General features: G+C 38.2%; 1 protein-coding gene across 12 annotated transcripts in view; it reads left to right on the top strand.

The window, feature by feature from the left end:
* The window catches only part of arvcfb (ARVCF delta catenin family member b), a 143,124-nt gene that overhangs the window by 38,694 nt on the left and 81,498 nt on the right, over window positions 1-22,932 (top strand). For 8 of the 12 annotated variants that reach the window (XM_049762867.2, XM_049762873.2, XM_049762865.2 and 5 more), the window contains 2 exons: window positions 19,818-19,919; window positions 22,689-22,779. The gene's annotated coding sequence lies outside the window, so the exon portion shown is untranslated. The remainder of the gene's footprint in view (window positions 1-19,817; window positions 19,920-22,688; window positions 22,780-22,932) is intronic. The other 4 variants (XM_049762869.2, XM_049762880.2, XM_049762878.2 and 1 more) reach the window with 2 other exon arrangements.

Below are 22,932 nucleotides of genomic sequence, written 5' to 3'. Positions count from 1 at the left end.
GGAAGGAAGGCCTCCCTTTCTCCAACTGGACTAATACTCCACCGGAATGTTAATTGGTTTGGCCGGTCATCCTCAGAGATATGAAACAAGGCCGTTTCCATTAAAGATACAATGGCCCCAAATATGTGAATTATAGGTTGTGTGTGTATTGTACAGTATGTGTGGGAGGGAAGGAATTCTTTATTTCCCGCCTCTCTCCCACACAACTGTACGGCTCATCATCCCTTGACAAATAGAAAGTCTGAGGTATTAGAGAATGTGCAGCGATCCACAGGAATGCTCAATCAGAATCTATTATTCACAAAGAAGAAAAGCAGCAATGATATGGTAATGAGGAGCTTACTGTGCTACAAATCTTAATGCCATTGAATATTTCCTCCCCCTGTTCTTCTCGTCCTTTTCCATCATTCCGTCTCCCGTCTATATTCAAGAGTTGCATTCAAGAGTGCAGCATTGTCATAAAGTAGTGTGCATGCTGGTTAAGAGAGGTGATGGTAAATTAGTCAGACGCGACTTCTCTCAACAGAGCTTCCAATTGAGCTATGTTCTCCCACATAGCCAAATTATACTTCATGTTATCTCCAATGTATTAAACATACTATTGCAAATAATGTGTAGTTCAACAAAGATAATCCGTACAAGTAAAAGACCACTTTGGGCTGAAGTTTGCCTTGCCTTGCACCCAAAGTCAGCTGACAAAGTCTCCAGCTCCCCACAACTCTGAACGGGATGAGTATTTAAAAAAAAAAAAAAAAATGGATGGCTTCCGGTATGTTCTAAAGCAGATCAAGGCAAATACAACCACATCTGAGCCATCCACAGGGTTTCATGGGCAGTTTTTAAGAAGTAAAAATATTTTTTTTAATTTGAAGGCAGTACATTTCATGTGCATGTGTCAGCAATACAAGTGAGCAAGAGCAAAGACATTTCGACCACGTTGACTTTTTTTTTTTTTCCGAAAAAGTGTTTTGTGCCAAACAAGTCAACCTCATGTTAACAGCATTACCATTTCCTGAACAGTGGATATACGAGGGGAGTTTCCTTGATAATAATTTGTGGGTCCTGAATCTGTGGTAAGAACTCATAATGTCAGCATGGTTTTAAAATATAGAAAGAAGTGATTCACACTAGACATCTATCTGAATATTTCTTAAACAGTGGAAACACATTTTATTTTCCTAATTCTAACGATGTATATATATACATCTAATTGATAACCTTTTCAGTGACCCCTTGGAAAAATGTGTCACCCACCTCCAGTCTAGAAGTGTTTCATCCAGCGGGTTAAAAGTAATTGGACAATTGAACCCAAGTGATTAATTGGCCATGTGTTGTACATTCCTATTTCTTCATACTTTGAGACAAATGGATTTGTGCATTTTACATGAACTATTAAATTTGCATTTTGCAACTATATGACTTGAGAAACCAATTCAAAGTCCAAGAAGCTTAATGCAAGTGAAGGAGGTCGTTGTTTGGCTGAAAAAACAAGACAACTCAAGAGTGAACAAAAGCATTAAATTAACAAATCAGTGCGGTTAAAAAAAATGTTGTCTTTTTCTTCCATGTCATTTCAGATTAGATTTAGAAAATATCCCAAAACTTTTTTTTGTGCAATGACGGCAATTCAAAAATATGGTGAAGAAAAGGAACAACCCATGAGCCACATTATACCACATCATGGTTATTACTGTTATTTCAGTGGAACATGTGTCAGTGTCTCAATACCCAGCCACCCAGTACCAAGCTTGGGTAAAATTGGGCGATTTGTGTGAGGAACGACATCCGCTGTGAAGACTGTGCTAGACAAACCAAACCATGCAAGTCACTTGCTGTGCTGAGCTTTGGTGGGACAAGCTGCAAGTCGCAACCACAACCTATAATCTTGAATGGTAAATGCAACATCTTTGTAAAGCCTCTTAAGGTCATTAATCACATTTCCATTTTTTACATTTTAGCCCATTAAGGTGGTAGAGTATCAAGGTAACATCATAAATCATTGTCTTCATATGTCTGAACCTAACTGAGGTTTGAGATTTCCTCCCCCTTTTCTGACTAATGAATCATTCTCATAATATCTTCAGTGAGAGTATCAAAACATCTCAGTATGAGGTTTTCAAAGCAAAAGCAGATTTTCTTTGATTGCTTCAAGGTGATTTCTCTCTAGGCTGAGTCGCAGCATGGGGCCACAGGAAAACCTCCGGATGGCGGAGGGGCCATGCATGGATCTGGGAGGGAGGGAGTGAGGATGATAAACTGGGTGTCAAGACTTGTTTTTCTGTTATTGTACAATTTGAGATTAACACAATACACTACACAACACACTATGTTAAAACACATTGTTCTTATCAGCACAAGTATGAAACTATTGTTAATGTCTTAAACCTTTTGTTCCATTCTTAAGAGCATTTCAAGTTTTCATAGTTATAATGAGCAAATTCTGAAGATAACCTGAATATGACCTTCATTTTGGTGAAGCAAAATGTGAAGTAGTAATTGAATTGGTTGGCCCCTCTCTTCATCTGTGCTTGCTTTCCTTTGTTTCCCTTTAGTGCCAAATCATTTGCTTGTTGCACATTAGTTTGACTTTGCCCCTTGCAGCATTTGTGACCTTATTTTTCTACGACTGTACAAAAAGGTGAGCAGGGAATTGTAGTAACCTAGTGAAAAAACGTGACGGATTGAACAATCACGTTAATTCCATATACATTGTTTACCTAACATTCTTTTACAATTTTGACTGATAAAAGACTCAATTGGGGTACAAAAATGAGTCTGGATGCTGTTGCCTGGTGACTATAATTGTAGTAGGCTACTGGGGCAAATGATGAGTTAAATAATTGCAGCAGAAAAAGTCAAGCGTGCCATGATATTTCTATTCATCTATTTCTAATCATATTTCATCATTTCCAATGACATTTCCGAATGTATGATTCGTTTCAAAATCTCAATCTTTATTCTCACTGGCTATGTTTACATGGACACATTTATTTGGATTAAATGCCCGATCGGAATAAAAAATGCTTCATGTATACACCGTTTGGAAGATTTTGACCCGATCAAGCCCATTTTGATCCAGATTTTTTAGGTGTGGTTTATATCGATTGGTAATCCGATCATTGTGCATAAAAACACCGACCGTATTTTCCGGACTATAAGTCGCTCCGGAGTATAAGTCGCACCAGCCATAAAATGCCCCAAAAAGTGAAAAAAAAAACATATATAAGTCGTTCCGGAGTATAAGTCGCATTTTGGGGGGCAATTTATTCGACAAAATCCCACACCAAAAACAGTCATGAACGAGCAACAACAGGCTAAACGATAGCAACAACAGGCTAAACGATAGGTATGCTAACGTGACAAACACAAACAAAGAGCTGAGAACGGGCCTGACGTAACATATAGAGTGATTAAGGACAACTATTACATGAATAACATGTTTATAAAACCCTCGGTGTTACTCCAATTCATTAAATCCATCAATCGTTCTTTGTCAACAATGGGTGCGCGCGGCTGAGGGCGCTTGCACTTCAAAATATTCCACAGGCTCATATAACGATAGATAAACTATATTTCAAATAACTATAATATAAGCCAATAATATTATCAAACCATCCGTGCACTTTAAATCCGCCCTGATGTCAGCCTCGTCTTTATTCCACAGATCTAGTATATAACTATATTGTAGCGTTAACAAAGTACAAGGATAGACGTGGGTTTGGTAAACGGCTCTTTATTAAACAAAACAAACTTCCAAGCGTGTGGCGGCGTGGACTTCCAGACTCAAAAACACAATTTGAAACAATAGTGAGTAGCATCAGCAAAAGCCATTTGTATTTCTTGACACATGTCAGACATGTGTCAGCATGGTACCATTCCAACTTTCTTTTTTACGGAATTTATCTGTGAATTGAGTCCCGCTTTAAAAAAAGAAGGTGACACGTTTAGAGTCGCCTCAAAAGGGTATTTGCTGTCAGTATTGTTTCAGTCTAGGCATCGCGCGGACCTAAGCTCAGCCCGAGAGAGAGAGAGAGAGAGAGAGAAAGAGAGAGAGAGAGAGAGAGACAGAGAGAGAGAGAGAGAGAGAAATGCAGATGTGTTGACATGGCTATTGTCACAGTCATGTCACTGCCCACCTGCCATCTCCTTTTTAAAGATTGTGTAGAGTCCTGTTGAGCAGGGAATTGGTTTTACACAAAGGCAATGCAAATAAAAGAGCACAAAAGCAAGAATTATTTGTCACAAAAACAACTGGATAGCAAATTGCTTCAAGTCATTGTCAAACAACTAATTGAGAGGCGATGAAGGCTGAAATTGAGCCAATGATTAACAAATAATGCTTTATTGTTGCACATACAATTCTGAGCAATACACACCATTATATGCTTGTAGTATTACTTTCCGCCCACAAAGGCATCTGAGAGTCTCTTCGACATGGGGCCCATAATCAACAAAGAAAATAAGCTGCTGCTACATTTCCCCATCACAATCACCCACAAAGTAGATTTTTTGGAAGAGAAAAATGGTGACCTGCCAAAACGGCTGGTGGCACAAGCAGCCATTAACTGGATGAAGCCATCCAATGTCTCTGCATTCAGCTGGTGATGATTTTCATCCCTGAAGGGGAGATGATGCTGGGAGGGCTGCCATGGCATCGCCATGGATCCAGATGGCCCAACACATGAGGATCCCGAGCAAATTATCAGCAGACCATATTCCATAAAGTACAGGCTGAACCCCAAACTGTATGTTAGTATGGCAGATTTTTTTTTTTCTTTGTGCTCCACATATGGAAATGTCCCGTATTTAACGTAGGGAAAATTGACTCACATGAAATCACAGGCAGAAGGGCTCAACTGACTGTCAGACATTATTTATTCTGAATGTATTTGATGGGGCGGCTCGGTGGCGCACTGGTTAGCCTCAGAGTTCGGAGGGTGTGGGTTCGATTCCAACTCCGGCCCTCCCTGTGTGGAGTTTGCATGTTCTCCCCGTGCCCGCGTGGGTTTTCCCCGGGCACTCCGGTTTCCTCCCACATCCCAAAAACATGCTTGTTAGGCCGATTGAGCACTCCAAATTGCCCATAGGTGTGAGTGCGAATGCGGATGGTTGTTTGTCTCTGTGTGCTCTGCGATTGGCTGGCAACCGGTTCAGGGTGTCCCCTGCCTACTGCCCAATGACTGCTGGGATAGGCTCCAGCATGCCTTCGACCCCCGTGGGAACAAGTGGCACAAAAAAAATGGATGGATTTATTTGATGGGCTTGATAGCATGGCTCTCAAACTTCTCCCAGCATGGACCTTTACAGCCCTTGCAATCATTCTGCTTCTAGCATGGACCTTTATGGACTTTGCAGTCATTCTAGAACAGAAAAGGGCTTTTGTTGTTTGTTAAAGATGAGTGTGTGTGCGTGTGTGTGTGTGTGTGTGTGTGTGTGTGTGTGTGTGTGTGTGTGTGTGTGTGTGTGTTTTTCTGTGTGTCTGTGTGTCAGTGTGTCAGTCTGTCTGTCTGTCTGTCTGTCTGTCTGTCTGTCTGTCTCTCTGTGTCTGTCTGTCTGTCTGTCTGTCTGTCTGTCTGTCTGTCTGTCTGTCTGTCTGTCTGTCTGTCTGTCTGTCTGTCTGTCTCTATCATAATATATATTTGTGTTTTCTACTTTTTTTTAAATAACATTGTTTACTTAGCTTGAACAAACAGAAGACATTACAATTATATAGTTCCTCATCTGCTCTCTAACTTCAGAAATTACCAAGCATAGAAGTTGTCAGAGCTATTGAAAATGACTTGTTAAATTGAAGAATAAAGATTCAGAGGTGAGTAGATGGCTTAAATACCCGAACTATTTAAAGCAGATGAAGCCGACCATTTATCGACAGCACTCAACTGGGTTCAAGTGGGGAGTGCATTGGAATGGGGAGCAAACCTCATCGATTCCTCTTTGTCTATAATACAGTGTTTACAGTGGAAGTAATTAATTCAAGTCATTCAGATGTAATTGATTTAATACATCATTTTGACACAAGGAGTCTTCTTGTTCGGGGATTATTACAATTAAGAAGGTCATAGCAGTCATTGGGGCATCCTGGGGCCTTTACTATGCTACTTGAACTCTTCTCACCTTGAAGCACTCACACAAATGCAGCAGCGTGAATGGGACTGCACATTAGAATGGGGAATTTGACAGGCTTGAGCTATGTAGCACACTGCTCTAAGTGCCCTGTGCACATGGGAGGATACCACAAAGGTGTGGAAAACGTTCATTTCCTTTTATGAATTCCTTAAGCAGTCACGCATGACTGATAGTTTGAAAGTGATGGGGAACTGTAACATCACAATCCCTGCCCCCCCCCCCCCCCCCCTATTATCTTTACGCTAATTAAAAGTTCTTTGTTTGGATCAACGCACACTCGGGATCCACGTTGCCTGAGAAGTGTCTTGCAGATTTGACTGTCAGCACTTTGATCAAAAGGATTATAATGAGACGTCCTATTGAAGGGAATGTTTTCACCCACACAGGCCTCATTTATGAATTGTTTGGGTGTAACTTTTTGGCTCCTGAGTATATAACAGGAGAAGGGACTCCTTCCATTAAAGCAGGGATTGTCAACCGGTGGTCCGCGGCTCTCTCGTGGTCCGTGGCGGTGGTGGAAATGGAAAATAATTAATGAAATTGATTTATTATTTAGATTTTAGATTTATTGTCCAGCTAATCTTGTGAATCATTCACCCATCCAAATTATGTCAATCGTAGCTGAGATTCTCAAAATAGAGATACAGATGCAAATAATTAATCTTTATAGGTCTTCAATGCAAAATAAAATAATATTTCGCCAAAGCAGTGGTCCCCGAGTTGCTTCTTGGCTAAAATGGTGGTCCCTTGGACAAAACCAGTTGAAAACACTTTGGTTAAAGACTTTCTCTTCCTTAGTTGTATCCCTCCATGATAATTATGGTCAAACAGAGTGATGTGACAAACATGAAAATGAGTTTATTTAAGAGATAAACAATTATCTCTAGAATAAACTCATTTTCATGTTGGTCTTCAGTGCATTTACGTTAATATGACTGACTATATGACGAGGGTGAGGTTGTATAGGCAACCTAAGGTTGTTCATATTTATTTATTAAATTACATTAAATTATGATAGTGATTTCCCCATCACTTGCAGCTCACTGCTCCTGTTATAAAGTAACATTTTATTTTATGGTGCTTCTCCCATCTGGCCATTTTGCACAGCTGGGGCGGTTCAGCATGAGCAAACTTTACTTCTGTATTCCAATATGTATTCTGTTCTTTCTGATGCATAAATGTTCTATCTTTGCTCAGATCTGATCAGAGAATAAGGAAATGTCAAAAAATATTTCTACATCAGTTCTGTATCATTCATCAGGCACGCGATTCATTCCCTGTGATTTCATAGATGCTTGATTCAGATAGATGTTATCTTTCCTCCGGTAGTCTTGTTTCCCCTCCGTTTGTAATACAAAGAATTTATTTGCTAATCTGGTTCTGTGCCTCATGTGTGTAATTTGCTTTCTTGTAAAACACTGCGCTGAAAAATGGGTTTCGTAATCCCGTTGTAGCAAACAGCCTCCAGATTCTGTCAGTTATGAGTGATTAGGCCTTTGCTAGAGCATTTCTCAAAGGCATTGCTGGGATATGAGCCAGCATTGTGGTCAAGATAGAGCATCCACTAATGAGTGACAGGTCAGCCTTGTTTATGGATTAGGGTGGCCATGAACCTGTTCAATCAATGACACTTATTTCTTGGCTCATTTCCTCCTAGTCCGCCGTTCCTGCAGGTGCCGGATGCTCTGATAGTAAACTCGGAAGAATCCAGCAAATGACAGTACGGATAGCAAGTCTTACATCTTTAACAGTATGATGACAGTATTTATGATTCTTTTATCCCTCTGTCTCGTTTTTGTTGCTTAACAGCTCTATTATGGAAAGTTTGGAGAGGTTTTTTTTTTTTTTTAAAGAAAGAAACATGCTTGAATGGATGAAAAGGTTTACGGATGGTGTTGCTCTAATTAACATACCGTAATTTCCGGACTATAAGTCGCGCTTTTTTTCTTAGTTTGGGTGGGGGGGCGACTTATACTCAGGAGCGACTTATATATGTTTTATTTCACAAATTTTTACTTGAGCATTAAGACATCACTTACTTACAAGTATAGTTGACCACTTCCCATGTTATTTTTAGTATAGTTGATCACTTCACATGCTTTTATATCTTTATCTTGAACATATTCAAAACATAAAAAATAGAGAAAACATCAAATAAAGCAATTAACACTTTAAAGCACCATATCCAAGTCCACTGTCTGCTGTATGTACACTTGCTCTATTTTTGCTCCTCTTATATTTATTATTATTATTTATTATTATTTGGCCCGTTCTCAGCTCTTTGTGTTTGTCACGTTAGCATACCTATCGTTTAGCTTGTTGTTGCTATTTAATGAATTGGAGTGACACCGATGGTTTTATGAACATGTTATTCATGTAATAGTTGTCGTTAATCACTCTATATGTTACGTCAGGCCCGTTCTCAGCTCTTTGTTTGTATTTGTCACGTTAGCATACCTATCGTTTAGCCTGTTGTTGCTATTGTTTAGCCTGTTGTTGCTCGTTCATGACTGTTTTTGGTGTGGGATTTTGTCGAATAAATTGCCCCCCAAAATGCGACTTATACTCCGGAGCGACTTATATATGTTTTTTTCACTTTTTGGGGCATTTTATGGCTGGTGCGACTTATATTCCGGAGCGACTTATAGTCCGGAAAATACGGTACTATATTTTGTTCCATTTTTATTGTGTGAGGTGAACGCTCCCATAGTTACTCCACTTCCCTCACATGTCTACTAAATCACCCAGTGTGTTAAAGCAAGTAGATTTCGATTTCAATAAAACTTGGTGTATATGTTGATAGCGATGGCCTAAGTCTCAAATTTTTAATCCTAGCAGTGGTTTGGAAGCTTCGGCCTGCCAAATTTGGACATTTTTTGGTAAAAAGGGATTCACCCATTATGTCTCAGGAACTGAGTTAGTCTTCCCAAAAAGGGCATTCATGTTGAAGATTGTACGTATTTGACCTCAGCATTTTTCAATAAATATAATATTTTACATGTTCTCAAAAGCAAACGTTTCAGAGATTAGATTTTCTTTTTGCAACAAAAAAGAGTCAATTTATCCATGAGGATGTGGCGTCTACTTGGTTTCATTAAATGTGCTTGGTTAAACCCACTGGGTGATTTGACATGGAGTGACCCTCTATCTTTTTATCTATCCTCCGACCTTTTACTCTGACTCTCTATCTTACACATCCACCGAGGCAGACCGTTTCCACACAGAGCTAGGTTCTGCTTGATTTATTTCATTCATCACATTAAAACATACAATTTATCACATTATAATACAACATTGAACATTTGTTTTTCTCAAGTTTCTCATTTTATTTTCTATTTGGTACCAATCAGCCAGCACTAGCCATAAATTGCTGCAACATCTTCAGTGTTGCTGTCATTCAGCTTTCTTCTCGTCTTTTCTGTTTGGATCATAATAATCATGACCACCTTCATTATACTAAATGAAATGGATTTGAATGTACTTTATACATGAGTAAATCATATTACTATGTTTTTTAATTCAGTTAAACAGAAGCTGACTATAAGTACAAAGTACAATTTTCCCACAATTTCTTTGTCTCATTCCCATGTGCAGATGACTCCTCCATAATTCTTGTTAAATAATTCTGATTCCTGACTTTCTTATAAAAATTAATTCATTTGAGAAAGAAATGACAATGTATTTCATTTTTTAATTAAAGTGGCGTAGTCTTTTTGAGAGTGTATGTGTCCTCCAGCTTTTACTAGATTAATCACTGTGTTTTATGTTTTATCAGTTAAGTGGTATAACTACAACATCTCATTCTGAAACCCACTATTTCTAATTTCTATTACATTATGCCACACTAAAAATGTGTGCATATTCTGGCTACAAGGCAATGCTAACTAAAATGACAAGAAAAAAACCCCATCTAAAACCTCACTCCAAATATTATTAATGGTTTCAGAAAACATATCTATGAGACTTTGCTCATCCAGCATTCTGACACACCCCATCTTGTGTAAATTGTGAGTAAAGGCGGCCTTTCAAAGAGGTTGCATTTTCTTGACATTTGAAGCTTTCTAAAATTCATAAAACAGGGAATTTCCCTGTCACTTGTGAATGACATTTAAAGTGACCATGAGGCCAGGATGGACCATTATAGTCATTCAAAAACTATATATTTTTTTTAAAACAGAAAAATGAAACTAGCTAGCATTTCAATTTTAATGATTAGTTTTGGAGAAACCAGTAAGTAAATAACTTGAAGAGCTCCGTATTTAGCCTGCTATATGGCTACGCAGTTTTTCATGGTCAGGTAGCGCTGAAAGCTGATTCTCTCCAAAAGGCGAAAGTTGCTCATAATGTTGCTGCTGTCGGGAGGTGTAAACATACCACCCCTGAGTTGAAGCACCTAAAATAGAGGTGCCTTAAGACTTGAGTCATGAAGCCATAAACATGCAGCTGCTTGCCTTTACCTGCTGACGTATATGAGAGAATGTGAGCCCATGCAAATATATGTTTATAAATTGGTGACCAATATAACCAATGACCAATATAAACATGCTATGTCCTACAAGGGTTTACTCTTACAATGTGCATGAGACAAACATGCTGTAGTGAGACTTATATCAGTTCATCAATATACCACTCCCATTGTGTTTTCTGGGTACAAACAAATCAATTCAACAGGCAGACTGGCTCGTGCTCGGGTCATAAAGTTTATAAGTTACAACAAGGGATTGTTTTCCATCACAGCTGTAGCTCCACTATAGGTCAATACCCTATTAGACTTTGCCCTGACAATACAGTGTACTGTATTAACGTTCATTTATTGAAAAAAAAATCTGATAACATATATTTTCTATATTCTCTCAATATATTGTTGGTGCAGTGCAGATTAAAACCGTGTAAATTCTTAAAAACCTGTAATTTGGAGTAATACTTGGTAATATCACTGATCAGGATTCAGTGCCAACATTGAAGACCAGATCCAGATAAAACCATCCTTCTATCTATAGTGCATGTCCACATTGGAGTTTTGTGTGAGCTAGAGCGTTCCGGTTGACTTTGAGCAAGAGGCAAGATAAACTCTCTGCAGGTCACCAGTCATTCACTGCAGATGAAGGCAAGTACTATCTATTCTACAACAGAGATGATGCTGGCTGGCTGGGTCGTCTGTATATTACTTAATAAATAAGAAAGTACCTTGATCTAATAAGCTTTTATTTTTGCAATTTCGCTGAAGGTTGTGTTAATACACGAGCAAACTCAACAGACACCTGCAAACAGCAGCACGGTTGAGACAGAATTGTGTCAGAAATCTGCTTCCTCCCACTCACATTGTTCAAGATACTACTTTACTTGTTGTATATATATTTTTTCTTTTGCCAAATAAGTTGTGATGTTTTTTATCTCCCCAGTTCGCTGACAAAAAAATGTTGCCCTGTCAATTTGTTCATAATTGGCAGCTGTAAAAGGAGGGAGGAATTTCATCAGTAAGGTTGCAGAACTTTCTCATCAATGTCAATGCACACTGAAGTAATGAAAATGGCCGAATTCCTGCTTTAGTCTTTAACATTCACTTCTTTTTACCTTTTAATGTCTTTTATTCATGGTCACTTTTTAATCCAATGCAAAACTGCAAATTTCAGGCAGAACATTACAAAAGCGTGTACAATAGTGACAGCCACAAACAGTGGCTTTCCCTGCGGTGTATTCAGGTGATCTTTGCAAGTATTGCACTTCTGTAACTTTGGGTACGTTAAAAAAGTGCTTTATCAATAACGTGTTCTTATTCTTACACCATCCAACTACCGTATTTTCCGGACTATAAGGCGCACCTAAAAACCTAAAATGTTCTCAAAAGCCGACAGTGCGCCTTATAGTCCGGTGCACCTTATATATGGACCAAATTCCTAAATTTAAACTGGCCCGAAGCATTGTGTCATGAAATCAATCATAAGTGGCCCGCTGAAGACTATGAATCATGAATCAAAAAGACTATGGATCATTATTTTGTGATTATAAAGTAATTTGTTGCGTTTGAAGTTGAAATACAAAAGATAAAATAGAGAATGATTTGATTTGGATTAAAAATCTGACATGATGCATTAATGGTGGGCCTTATAGTCCGGTACACCTTATATAAGGACAAAGTTTTAAAATAGGCCATTCATTGAAGGTGTGCCTTATACTCCGGAAAATACGGTAAACACATAATATGATGACTGTTATGAACCATATGACAAAATGCTGCAGCATTCTCTAATTGAAGTTCAGACATAATTAAAAGTGACTGACATCATTATAATATTCTGTTCAGTAAGCTTTCCTTTGATACGAACATATGCATAGTGGTGTGAAGAAATTGGACGTGTCATGAGTAGGACGGCGATTTTGCATATACGTATGCGTATGCTCAACTTGTGCACCGAGTAGCCTACCAACATTGATATGCATTTCTTAGTGAATGATGCCCATTGTTTCTTTGTGGTGTGGCACTGAGCCATGTCCCAAAGGCTATTTGACTGGCAAATCAGGGGCTAACGGTGCTCTGCTCCCTGACCCAGCTTGCATTTAAAAAAAAAAAGTTAGAAAGAATTGCGAAAGAATCACTTTAAAAAGCACCACAATGACTGACACCTGAGTTAATTCACATACCGTACTTGTTGAGGTTTTAAAGATGAGAGACAATTTTCCATCCAGCAATCTTCGGACAACAGTCTGTTTTTCTTCAGCTTTACAAAAAGAAAGACCTTCTTCAAATAGATGCCTTGAACTACTGCTACTTATGCAACTGAGTCATAAAAGTTCCCAGAAATTATTTGAGAACATATTTCTTAATGTCAGTAAACAGTAATCTGAATGTCTCAAGCCCTGGATTCAATACTTTTATAGTTGTTATTAACATCATTATCATAAAAGCAAACTGAGCGAGCTGTCATCACCAAGATGGAGTGTCGATGTGTTCATTACTGTAAATACTGAGCTAAGAAGAGAATATGGTCATATTGATCACAAGACGTTAGACAAAGGTGGAAATTCACCCTGGTTGCTTTGAGGTAAATGTTCTTTACTGAAGGTTATATGATGAGAACTTTGCCTCTAGAACTTGTGAAGATTTAACAAATGGGTTCCCAAAAATAATCCATCGTGCATATGAGTAACAGAACATCCAAACATTCTTACTTTTGATTGACGGAAGGGACGTTCAGGTAAAACTAAATCTAGGTCGCACTTATGACGCACACTCAATGTCAAAGATAAGTAGGTGTTGGGTTTTTGGTCTTTTTTAAGCAGCAGGGGAGGCAGGACTTCAGTGAAGAGGTGATGGATTGATGCTCTCAGTCTTGGCAAGTGATGGCTCCGAGACGGTGTATGTTACTCTTCCATCAGCCCTGATCTCTTTCCACACCCTTCCTTATAGCCGCTGCTGTCGAGATGGCAGTCTGAGAGAATATCGATAGAATTTAAAATGACAAAGCAGTTACTGTTCGCTGTTCCCCTTCTCGTCTGCCACATCTCAGTAAACAAATGTCTTGGACAGGAAGAATAAACAGCGAGACAAGCAATACAAAAGGAATGATTGTTAACATGGATAATTCAATTTATTGACAGAATTACCACTACAATGTTCTGTTTGTCAGTTATAATGTGTAACTTATTTCAAAGCGTTTTATTAAATATATCCTGTCTGGAAACATACATTATTTGATGTCTACAGCTAATGTATGCCGTCACTGCACGCAATGCTGAACAGCATTACGTCAGCATGCTCACACACGGAAGTTGCACAAATATTGCAGTCCAATAGCCAGTCTGGGGTTGCCATGACAATGACAGACAAACTGTACTTCTCATGTCAAGCTAGCTGAAGAAAATTGCTCCCTATTGAAAAGATAAGTCCAGATCCAGACGGTTGTCGATGCATAACTACTGCAACACCTGAAACATGATTTAAATTTTGCTGATGAACTGGCCATTGAATTGGATGTATACTAGTGGGGACACACTCCACGCTGCATAGGAACCCTTAAGGACTGGATTTGGGCACCACTGGTCTACAACATTAGTCTTCACACACACAAAAACACCACACTGCATGCAGCAAAAAAAAAAAAAAAAAAAGCTAAATAATGACCATGATCTATTTCAGGCATCATTTGGAGGAAATGTCCATTTAGTTGGATGTAATGGCTCCCTCATTATCAGAAAGATGCTGAAGCCCTATCATTCAACCTCAATTTATACGACTCCACACAAAAGCCTACTGGGTACGATTCTTTGGGATGAAATAAAAGGCGGCTATGGAGTAAAAAAGAGAAAAGAGGCAGAAAAACATGAGGGGCTTTAGTCAGATGCTGTAGATGTTGGTAATGTTCTCACAGTCTCTAGCGACTAGTTTGATTGCAGTGGACACACTTCTCTATGTCCAGGTCAGGAAATAAGCAGTCTTGTTTCTAAAAATAGCTTCCTGTTTTTCTATCCAGAAATGTGGTGATGGAAAATTACATTTGGCTGAATTCCTGTCCTTTCCCAGGGGAGAATGCAGTTTTTTCAGTTCATCCGAGAGGGCGGAAATGTGTTGAGTTAATGATAATTCTCAGCAACAGATTTTAGATGCACATTAACTCTGTCTATTTTCTACAATCAAGATTATTTCCCATTTGGTACAGAAAGTAATTATTTCATAGCAGGAGCACAAGTGTTGATGCTTCGCTGATGACCTTCATGCTGAAAGCTCACTTCACACACACAAACAATTTCAAGCTTCTCTCAAATAGCGTTGTCGTTGTTTATGGTTTTACATGGTAACTAAGATTACATGTTACATTGTTAATGATTGATCACTTGATTTCTTTGAGACTTTTTATCTGGTTTCAACAGATCTGTCCTTCATGATTCATGCAGTAATTGGCAAAACAAAAATGTCAATTCGCTTGAGATGAAGAGTTGTTCTGTGTTAAAAACAAGGTAGGAGGCATCTGAGTATTTGTAGCATCAAGCATTTGCGTGTTATTTTTTTATTATTTTTATTTTTTTGCTACACGCTCCCAGAAGGTTATGGCTGCATTACAATTAATACCTAGGCAATCCTTATAGCAAAGACACCACAGAGCTGCATTGCAGGTTTATTATTGACAATCTATTATATAATTCTGGTTTTGGATCACAACCATGCATTGACCTTTTTCCGTGCAGATATACCTAAAGATTGTTTAACAAACCCGGGGCAATCTTTGATCTCGTAACAGCTTTGACGGTGCGAGGCAAACACCAACCTCAATCCTCTCTCTCTCCCCCTCTCATATATTCTTCCCCTTTTTTAAATGTTAGGGTAAAGAATGGTCTGAAAGTGCCTCGCACCTAAATTATTATATGCTCATGTTGTGCAGTCCTGCCTCTGACATTTCGTCCCTAATAAAAGGTTAGCCCTGCATCAGAGGTGAGGCGAGTACACTCAAACTGAAAAGGTTCAGGTGCTAAAAGATTTCTCTCAGTGCATGTGCCCCTATTAACATCTTGCGTCAACCAGTCAACCAGCACCTGCTCCTCAGCAGGGATAGAGACACATGTGAGAAAACTACACAAGACAGACAGATATATCTAGGCCCATTAAAGTACTTTATTCTTTCATTGCTCTGTGAGGATAAGAATACGATGCCGTATTCATGTTGGTGATATGCATTCAATGATCACTCTCCACAATCTTCATTGATGGAAAATTATTAGTCATCAGTATGAGTTATTGCAACAGTGGTTTCCCTGAGAATTAGCCATGTGTGATTTTTTTTTTTTAATCCAACCAGGACTATCACAAAAAGAACAGCTGGTCACCCCACCTGTTAACTCGTTTGCGTAAAAGGGGAGTTTATTTCTAAGATAAATTACGTTTAGTTTCAGCTTTCATTGTTGTTAAAAGCTGCTGACTAATGCACACTTTTTTAGTCACAGTTGTGTTGGTAGCACATTAATTTGTGTGTACATAAAGGTTGAATTACTGGCACTGAAATCATGTTAGTGTGCGACTAAACAATCCCACAACACATTCTGCAAACTCTGTGGACATACAGCCCTTAAAATATTTTTTTTCGGCCCCTCCAGCATTTAAGTTGTCCATCACTGCTTCACGTAATTACTGTATATCATGAAGTGCAATGTGGAAGTTGTTTTACTGCTTTAGTAACTTTTCATGAGTTGTGTTGTGGTAGATTAATTTCCTAAATGCAGAAAATGCCATCCAATATCAGCTGTCTCAAATGACTACACAATTCAAAAGCCTTTTTCGTCCCTCTTATCACACAAGCCCGTCTGTTTGTGTGGACTAATGATGATGGTCTCTAATGTTCTTTTGGAAGAAGCAATTAGCTGCTGCTCTCTCCAGACGCAGTCTGCACACACAAAGTAGAGCATATGCAATAGAGTTTTTTTTTTCCCCCCACACTCAGCTTTCAGCTGAGCCATTACCTGGCAATATAGAGCTGTCTGGGGCTTTGGAGGGAACGAGGAGTGCTTCAAACTGCCTGAAATAATTGCATGAAAATCAGTTTTATGACAGTGTTCCGTGTGAGACTAAAAAAAAAAACATCCCAGAAGCTAAAGAGAGGATAGCATAGAAATATCAACCAACCCTAAACATAAAATGTTGAAAACAAAAGAAGCTCTACAAGAATGACATGCATATCATTTTGTTTTATTCCTGACATATACACCTCACACCTTTTTTTAGAAGCTGATTTTTTTTTCAGGAATCTGAGGAAATGTGGTGATGATTCACTCCCCACTCCTTCTTCCGACAGGCTAGATATGCCTCACTCATCATTTATTATTAATCGCAGAATTACTCGGGAGCATTCTCCAAAGAACGTGAGTTCAAAGGGAACACATCATGACAGAATATTTAATTGTCTGCTCAGCATGTGAGATAGCACATACAGATATAAACAAATATTGCTAGAGGATTCCGTTATTAATGTGGACCACAGCTAGCCTTTGAGATATTCTGTAGAATCAAAATAATCACGTGGAAATAAATTGACTGGATATACTCATCCTTTAGATCTGCCAAATCACATTAATTGTTGTCATTCACCTGAGGAAATACTTTGAAAATAAAATGCATCACTGTCATGCCACTTGTCTTTGTCGACTTCTAGTATCTTTAGGTTATTCACTTGCCAAACTGAATATGGAAGTCACTTCCAAGCGCATCACATCATGTTAACTACATCCAATGAAATGCCCTAAAAATCTCACTCTCACGGCGAGTTGTCCATCCAGGGGTATTACCAAGGCTTGTGCTGATGTAAAAAGAGAAACACTTTCCCTTTTGATGTTTGTGGCAGAGATCCAATGATCCAATTGATCTGTCCTTGATGTAAATTCACACTGGAGAGGAGAACACTTTCCTCATACCAAAGCATGCAACATGCCATCCAACAGACAGTTGCTCACTCTGTCAGTACTCAATTTTGGGAGGTTTGAGCCAACCTCTGGACAAAGTTTGCCCCAATTTTCAGGTGATTACATTTAACTCGGAAACGTGAGCGAAAACCATAAGGAATGTAAGAAATTATTACTTGTGTACTAACAATCAGAAACCAAAGAAAAACACCTTTGATGACAGAAACACTTCCTAAGACAAGATCAGCAAGTATATCAGCAATAATCTCCAGAGTGAAGGATGAAAGTCGTAACTATGGGTGAAAAAAATGGAAAAAACCGTTTGGGCTTGCCAAGCGTCTTCTTGGATGGTCTCAACAATATTGAATAACAGCATATCGGCAGAAGATAGTGTCAACAAACTCAGAAGTCTACGAAAATAGTTTGTCTGCTAATTAAAAGAAAAAGCAAACTAATTGCAATTGCATCAAACAACCCTTTGCCAAGAAAATATGCGCGCATTTGACAATCAATTAATTTACTTACATTTTATTTGGGGACCCAATTAAAATTGACCCTACAACCCCAAATGTTTTGGAAACAGTTTTCAGAAACATTCTACAAATCGTATGCGCTATAACTGCAGATGCAGAGACTAATTTGGCATCATGAACACTCTCTTGAACACACTTTATATTTGCTTTGTGATGAATATTTCTTTTTAAAATTTGAACAGAGATTAACTCAGTGTGCAACATATAATTTATCTCACATTGGGGTGTAAAAAGTATTTGTTCCCATTTCACTGTGGTGAGAGGAGATCTGCATAAGATGCAAATGATGTGATCATTAGTTGATCCGGTGTTTGGATCGTCAGCTTTGTTTCGTGCTATCAAAGGCTGCCGAGCCAGTGGTGTCTGACAGAATCATTTGTCTCATGGTATGAAACATCAAATTTCATTTGTGCTCTTGTATTGCTATAGGTCATTGATTCCCAGTCTCTGCAATGTTTATATTTCTGAGACACCTCAGTGTATAAACAAAGGTCAGGCTGCACATACGTTTGTTGCAGCAAGTGTTGCCTCATTATTATTATTATTATCATTGGAAAGGAAAAATACACATTTGTATGTATTACACTTGATTGCCTCAGGCAAGATTTGTCTGTCGAAAAGCGCTAGTTTGTGTTTGTATTTTGTCAGCACAACTTTGTACGTATCTGCTGCAACAAAATGAAATTTCTCATGGGAGAGAAAAATTGCAGCATAGCTGTTTTCTTTTCATAATTAACTCATACTCAGAGACGACCATGTAAACCATCAGTAAGGATTGTTTGGAGTTATTTTGAACTGCCGTGCTGAGCATCTAAAGGAATTCTATTGCAACTGGAAATCAGTGTTGTATTTGCACAACAAAATTATTTGTGTTTTGCATCTCCGACTTGACGTCATCATGCCTGTTCTATATGAAAACAACCTTTGAACCCTAACCACACTTCATTTTGCATTGGGAACAAGCAGCGTGCTTAAGTGCCGGTTGCTGTCACTTTGTCAAGTTCTATTTTCACTGAACCAAGTCGGATTGATGTGTGCAAACCAGAACCGGGTGGATAATGTTGCCATTAAACTTTTTTTTTGCCATACATTGTAATTGATAAAAAGATCAAAAGTCAAATATTGGTCACAGCACTTGGGGTTTGTCTGGTTCATCTTGATCAAATTATAAATTCACATCTTAACATTCATTAATAACCTCTTTTTCAAAGAAGTCATGACCTAGTGGCAGCAACAAACAAAATACAGTTACATATCCAGCGCAGAATTTTACAAACATATTGTGAAAAACAAATGCATATTATGGGATTTGTCTCTAGAATTTAGTTTGAATTTAAAGAAATTAAATTAATGAGCTTCCAACCTACTTGTGGTAGGTTCCATGCATAAAGAGCAGAGTAAACAAAAGCCTTTTTATTCAACTTTGTCTGAGCATTGGGGACCAAAAAGCAACAAATAATCTTGTGATCCAAGAGAAGAGGATTCAACATTTTTCAAAGTAATTAAGACACAAATATATGAAGGTAGTAGTACCAATATTGCCTTATAAATAAAAGTGCAGCAGTGATTGGCCCTTTGAGTGGCCAAAGCAGGCCATAATTCACACACAGTACAGTAAGTAGCTCTTGTGTTATTTCGTGGCCGGTGAGAATACTGCGCTGGGATGAACCAATTATGAGTGCATGTTTTTCTGCATTGTATAAGACATATTTCTTAATATTATTGAGTCAGCAAGTCGGCTGCATACTTAATTCCAATGTCATTCTATTTTAGTCACAGATCTCCCCTGAGAGACGGAACAATCAAGTCCAATCTATCAGAGCCTCGCCTTGTCTTGTTCTACTTGCGGTGTAACGGCATTCACCGACATCAAAGGTACGACCGCCTCTCCCTTAATACCTCCAGCCTCCGTTAATCACTTTGTTCAGCTCATCATTGCAGCAATTATATTTCTTGACAGTATTTTTGGTTTAAACATCCAACACTTGCATCTCTCTGTTATGTGTCCCCTAGGAGCTGACTCACTAGTTGCTAGTTAGGTGCTTCATGATTGTTTATTCAATAGGTTTGTTTTTTTCCACCCTCCAAGAAACCATTAGCATATTTCACTCAATTAGAATGTGGTAAATATCACTTGAAGCTTTTCAATATGCTTCACCTGCCTAACAACTCAGTCAGATTCATTAAGTGGCTCTTTGGAATTGCAATTTGTATGCAAAGAATGTTGACGTTTTCAATATTAGACACATGGAGTCCCAATTGCATCTTAAGGATACATTTTTACAATTACAAGCTATGTAAATATCTTGTCATGAGTCACATTCATAATGAATCCATTATTTGTTTTCCTAAAGAGATTTATAAACAACATCTGGGAGATTGTGCTTTGACCAAAGAGTAATAATACACATTTAAAATGAGTAAATTCCATGATTTTGTAGCTGTGCTCGTTCAGTATTTTGTACTGTGTAATGAATGTACAGTGGTAGTTTGACTTTGAGCTATAGTAGATTTTTTCCACCTTTGAGAATGCAAGAATATAAGAAAAACATGAATTCCCATAGCAATGATGAATTCACTTATGTTTTATTAAATACCACACACACTTCTAATTTTGGTGAACCGTTTAGTCATTCATTAATAACGTCGTTTTTTATGAAACATGAAAACCTGAAGACAAGAATTTAATTTCTAAAATACCCTCTGGTTTTGAGAGCTGCGATGACAGGGAATCTAGCCAAGATGTATTATCCACAAACAGAGTATGAATTATTGTAATGCTGACTTTTCCTCCAAGTGACTACTGCATCATTTGGAAATCCACTTGTAACTGTGGCTGCGAGTGTGTTTTAATTATTTTGTAGATGTGATTGATACGTCAGTAAAAATATAGAGGTACAGTAACTCCATTGTATTCCAGGCTAATTAAATGTATTTATGCCTGAGAACACTTTCAACTAAACCACTTGCCTTTGTAGTGGAAATATTCTGTTCCCTTTTTCCTTTGATTAGTCTACACTCAAACTGTCCGCAAATGATATGCGCGCCTTCTGTGTTAGACTTTTATATCTTTCTTTCATTTTAAGTTACATCTAAAGACAGTGAGTATAGTGTCGGAAAGGGGTCATTGCGCAGAAATGTTGCTGTATTTTCAATTCATGACCATTAGTGAACATCTGCTAATGTAAAGCTAAAAAAAAAACAAAAAAAACAACATGACGTTGGAGAAGCAGACTAGAAATCTTCAAATGTTCTTCCTTGTGTGTTCTGGACTCTAAGTAAGCCAGATATGTTGGTGGTTAATGATAAGCTGTGAGGCATAATTGATATGCCGACGTGCCAGCCATAATATTCCCCTTATGCAATGGCTATATTGCCCGCCTTCTCCTTGTCAGGGTACAAATTTCTATGGTTCCTTAGTATTTGCAATCAACATTAGCTGTGGTACTCTCTTACTGGTGGGTAAAATAAGCATTTCTAATTAGAGGAAAGGATATAAAGCAAACCGTAATTCACTCACCTAAATGTACTTTTTTTTCTTTTTTTTTTTTTTACCCTCTCGTCATGGTTTGCTTTGCAGGAAGGGTGGAAAGAGAGACGCTAGATAAGCAACAAAAAGCAACAAACATCAAAGCAGGATTTGGTACTTTAAAAGGAAATCCACTTTGTACTTATGATGATTTAGAGTGAGGAATGAATCCTGTTTATGCTTAGAAACACATACACATAAGCACCCCCCCCCCCCCCCACCCCTCGCTAAATAAAAATACTTTGTTGAGATTGTGATGGCTTTGACTGCATTAATAAACAAAACTGTACTTTGGAAATCTTCGAATTTGTGTCTGTCGCACTTACTTTTATATAATGTGCATGCGAAATTACACTTACTACTATTTAACCAACCGGCAGCACGTTGGCAAAGTGGTCAGCACATTTGTCTCGCAGTTCTGTGGTCAGGGATCCAAATCGGGATTTAACTTATTGAACTTAAGTTGAACACAATAGCACACTGCTTAATCAGTTTTAATAACACAATTAAGGTGAAAAGACAATGAAATAAACTGCCTGGTCCAGAACTGAGATGGTGATTGTTGTTTCTAACATTTTTGCATGTTCTCCCTGTGCTACTTCTCCCACATTGCAAAAGCAGTCCCAAAAAATGGCCAGATAAGTTGAATCAAATCTGCACAATCTTCAATTCACACAAATAAAGTGAACATTCAAGTATAAAATACAAACTTGGTGATAACCGTTTATTAAGCAATCAATCGAGGGTTACCTAGATCTCATATTTAACTTGAGGCTCAATTTTTCATCTTTCATCAAAATTTTTGGACAATTCCAGGTACGCAACTTTAAAGTGTTTTGTTTTTAATCAACGAGGCCCTCTAGGTATTTTGTAGCTCAATTAGCCAAAATGAGATTTTCTGACTAATCTGTTGGGGTGTACTCATTTACATGGAGTGTTGTCTGTCGTACGTAGCTGTTTGCCAAATACTGAATATTTCTGTTTCAAGAGCTTTTGTATGTACTATGTTAAAAAAAAAAAAAAGCTTTGTGTTGTTGCAGTTAATATCTGATTTAACTTTTGGCTTTTTCTCTTCTTTATTTCTCTCCTTTGTGATTCCTTGTTTTCTTTCCCAGCTCTTTCTCATTCTACCTGTATCACCTGTCTGTTTTTGTTTGCGTCGGGGATGACTATTGCCTAACAGCTATCAGCCTGTGTATCTATTAGGTGTGTATTCTTGTGAAGCGGTATTTCCAAGCCCATTTATTGAAACCTAGATATCATGCCACCATCGCTTAGGGATATCGCTGCTTGTATGTGTGACAGTGACATGCACTCAGGCTTGCAACTGTTATCTGGAAATCACCAGCTTCTGACAGT

This window comes from Syngnathus scovelli, chromosome 3 (assembly GCF_024217435.2).
Source record: "Syngnathus scovelli strain Florida chromosome 3, RoL_Ssco_1.2, whole genome shotgun sequence".
Classification (NCBI taxonomy): Eukaryota; Metazoa; Chordata; class Actinopteri; order Syngnathiformes; family Syngnathidae; genus Syngnathus; species Syngnathus scovelli.
The sequence above is the reverse complement of the archived record's forward strand: the minus strand, read 5'-3'. Positions and strand labels throughout refer to the sequence as shown.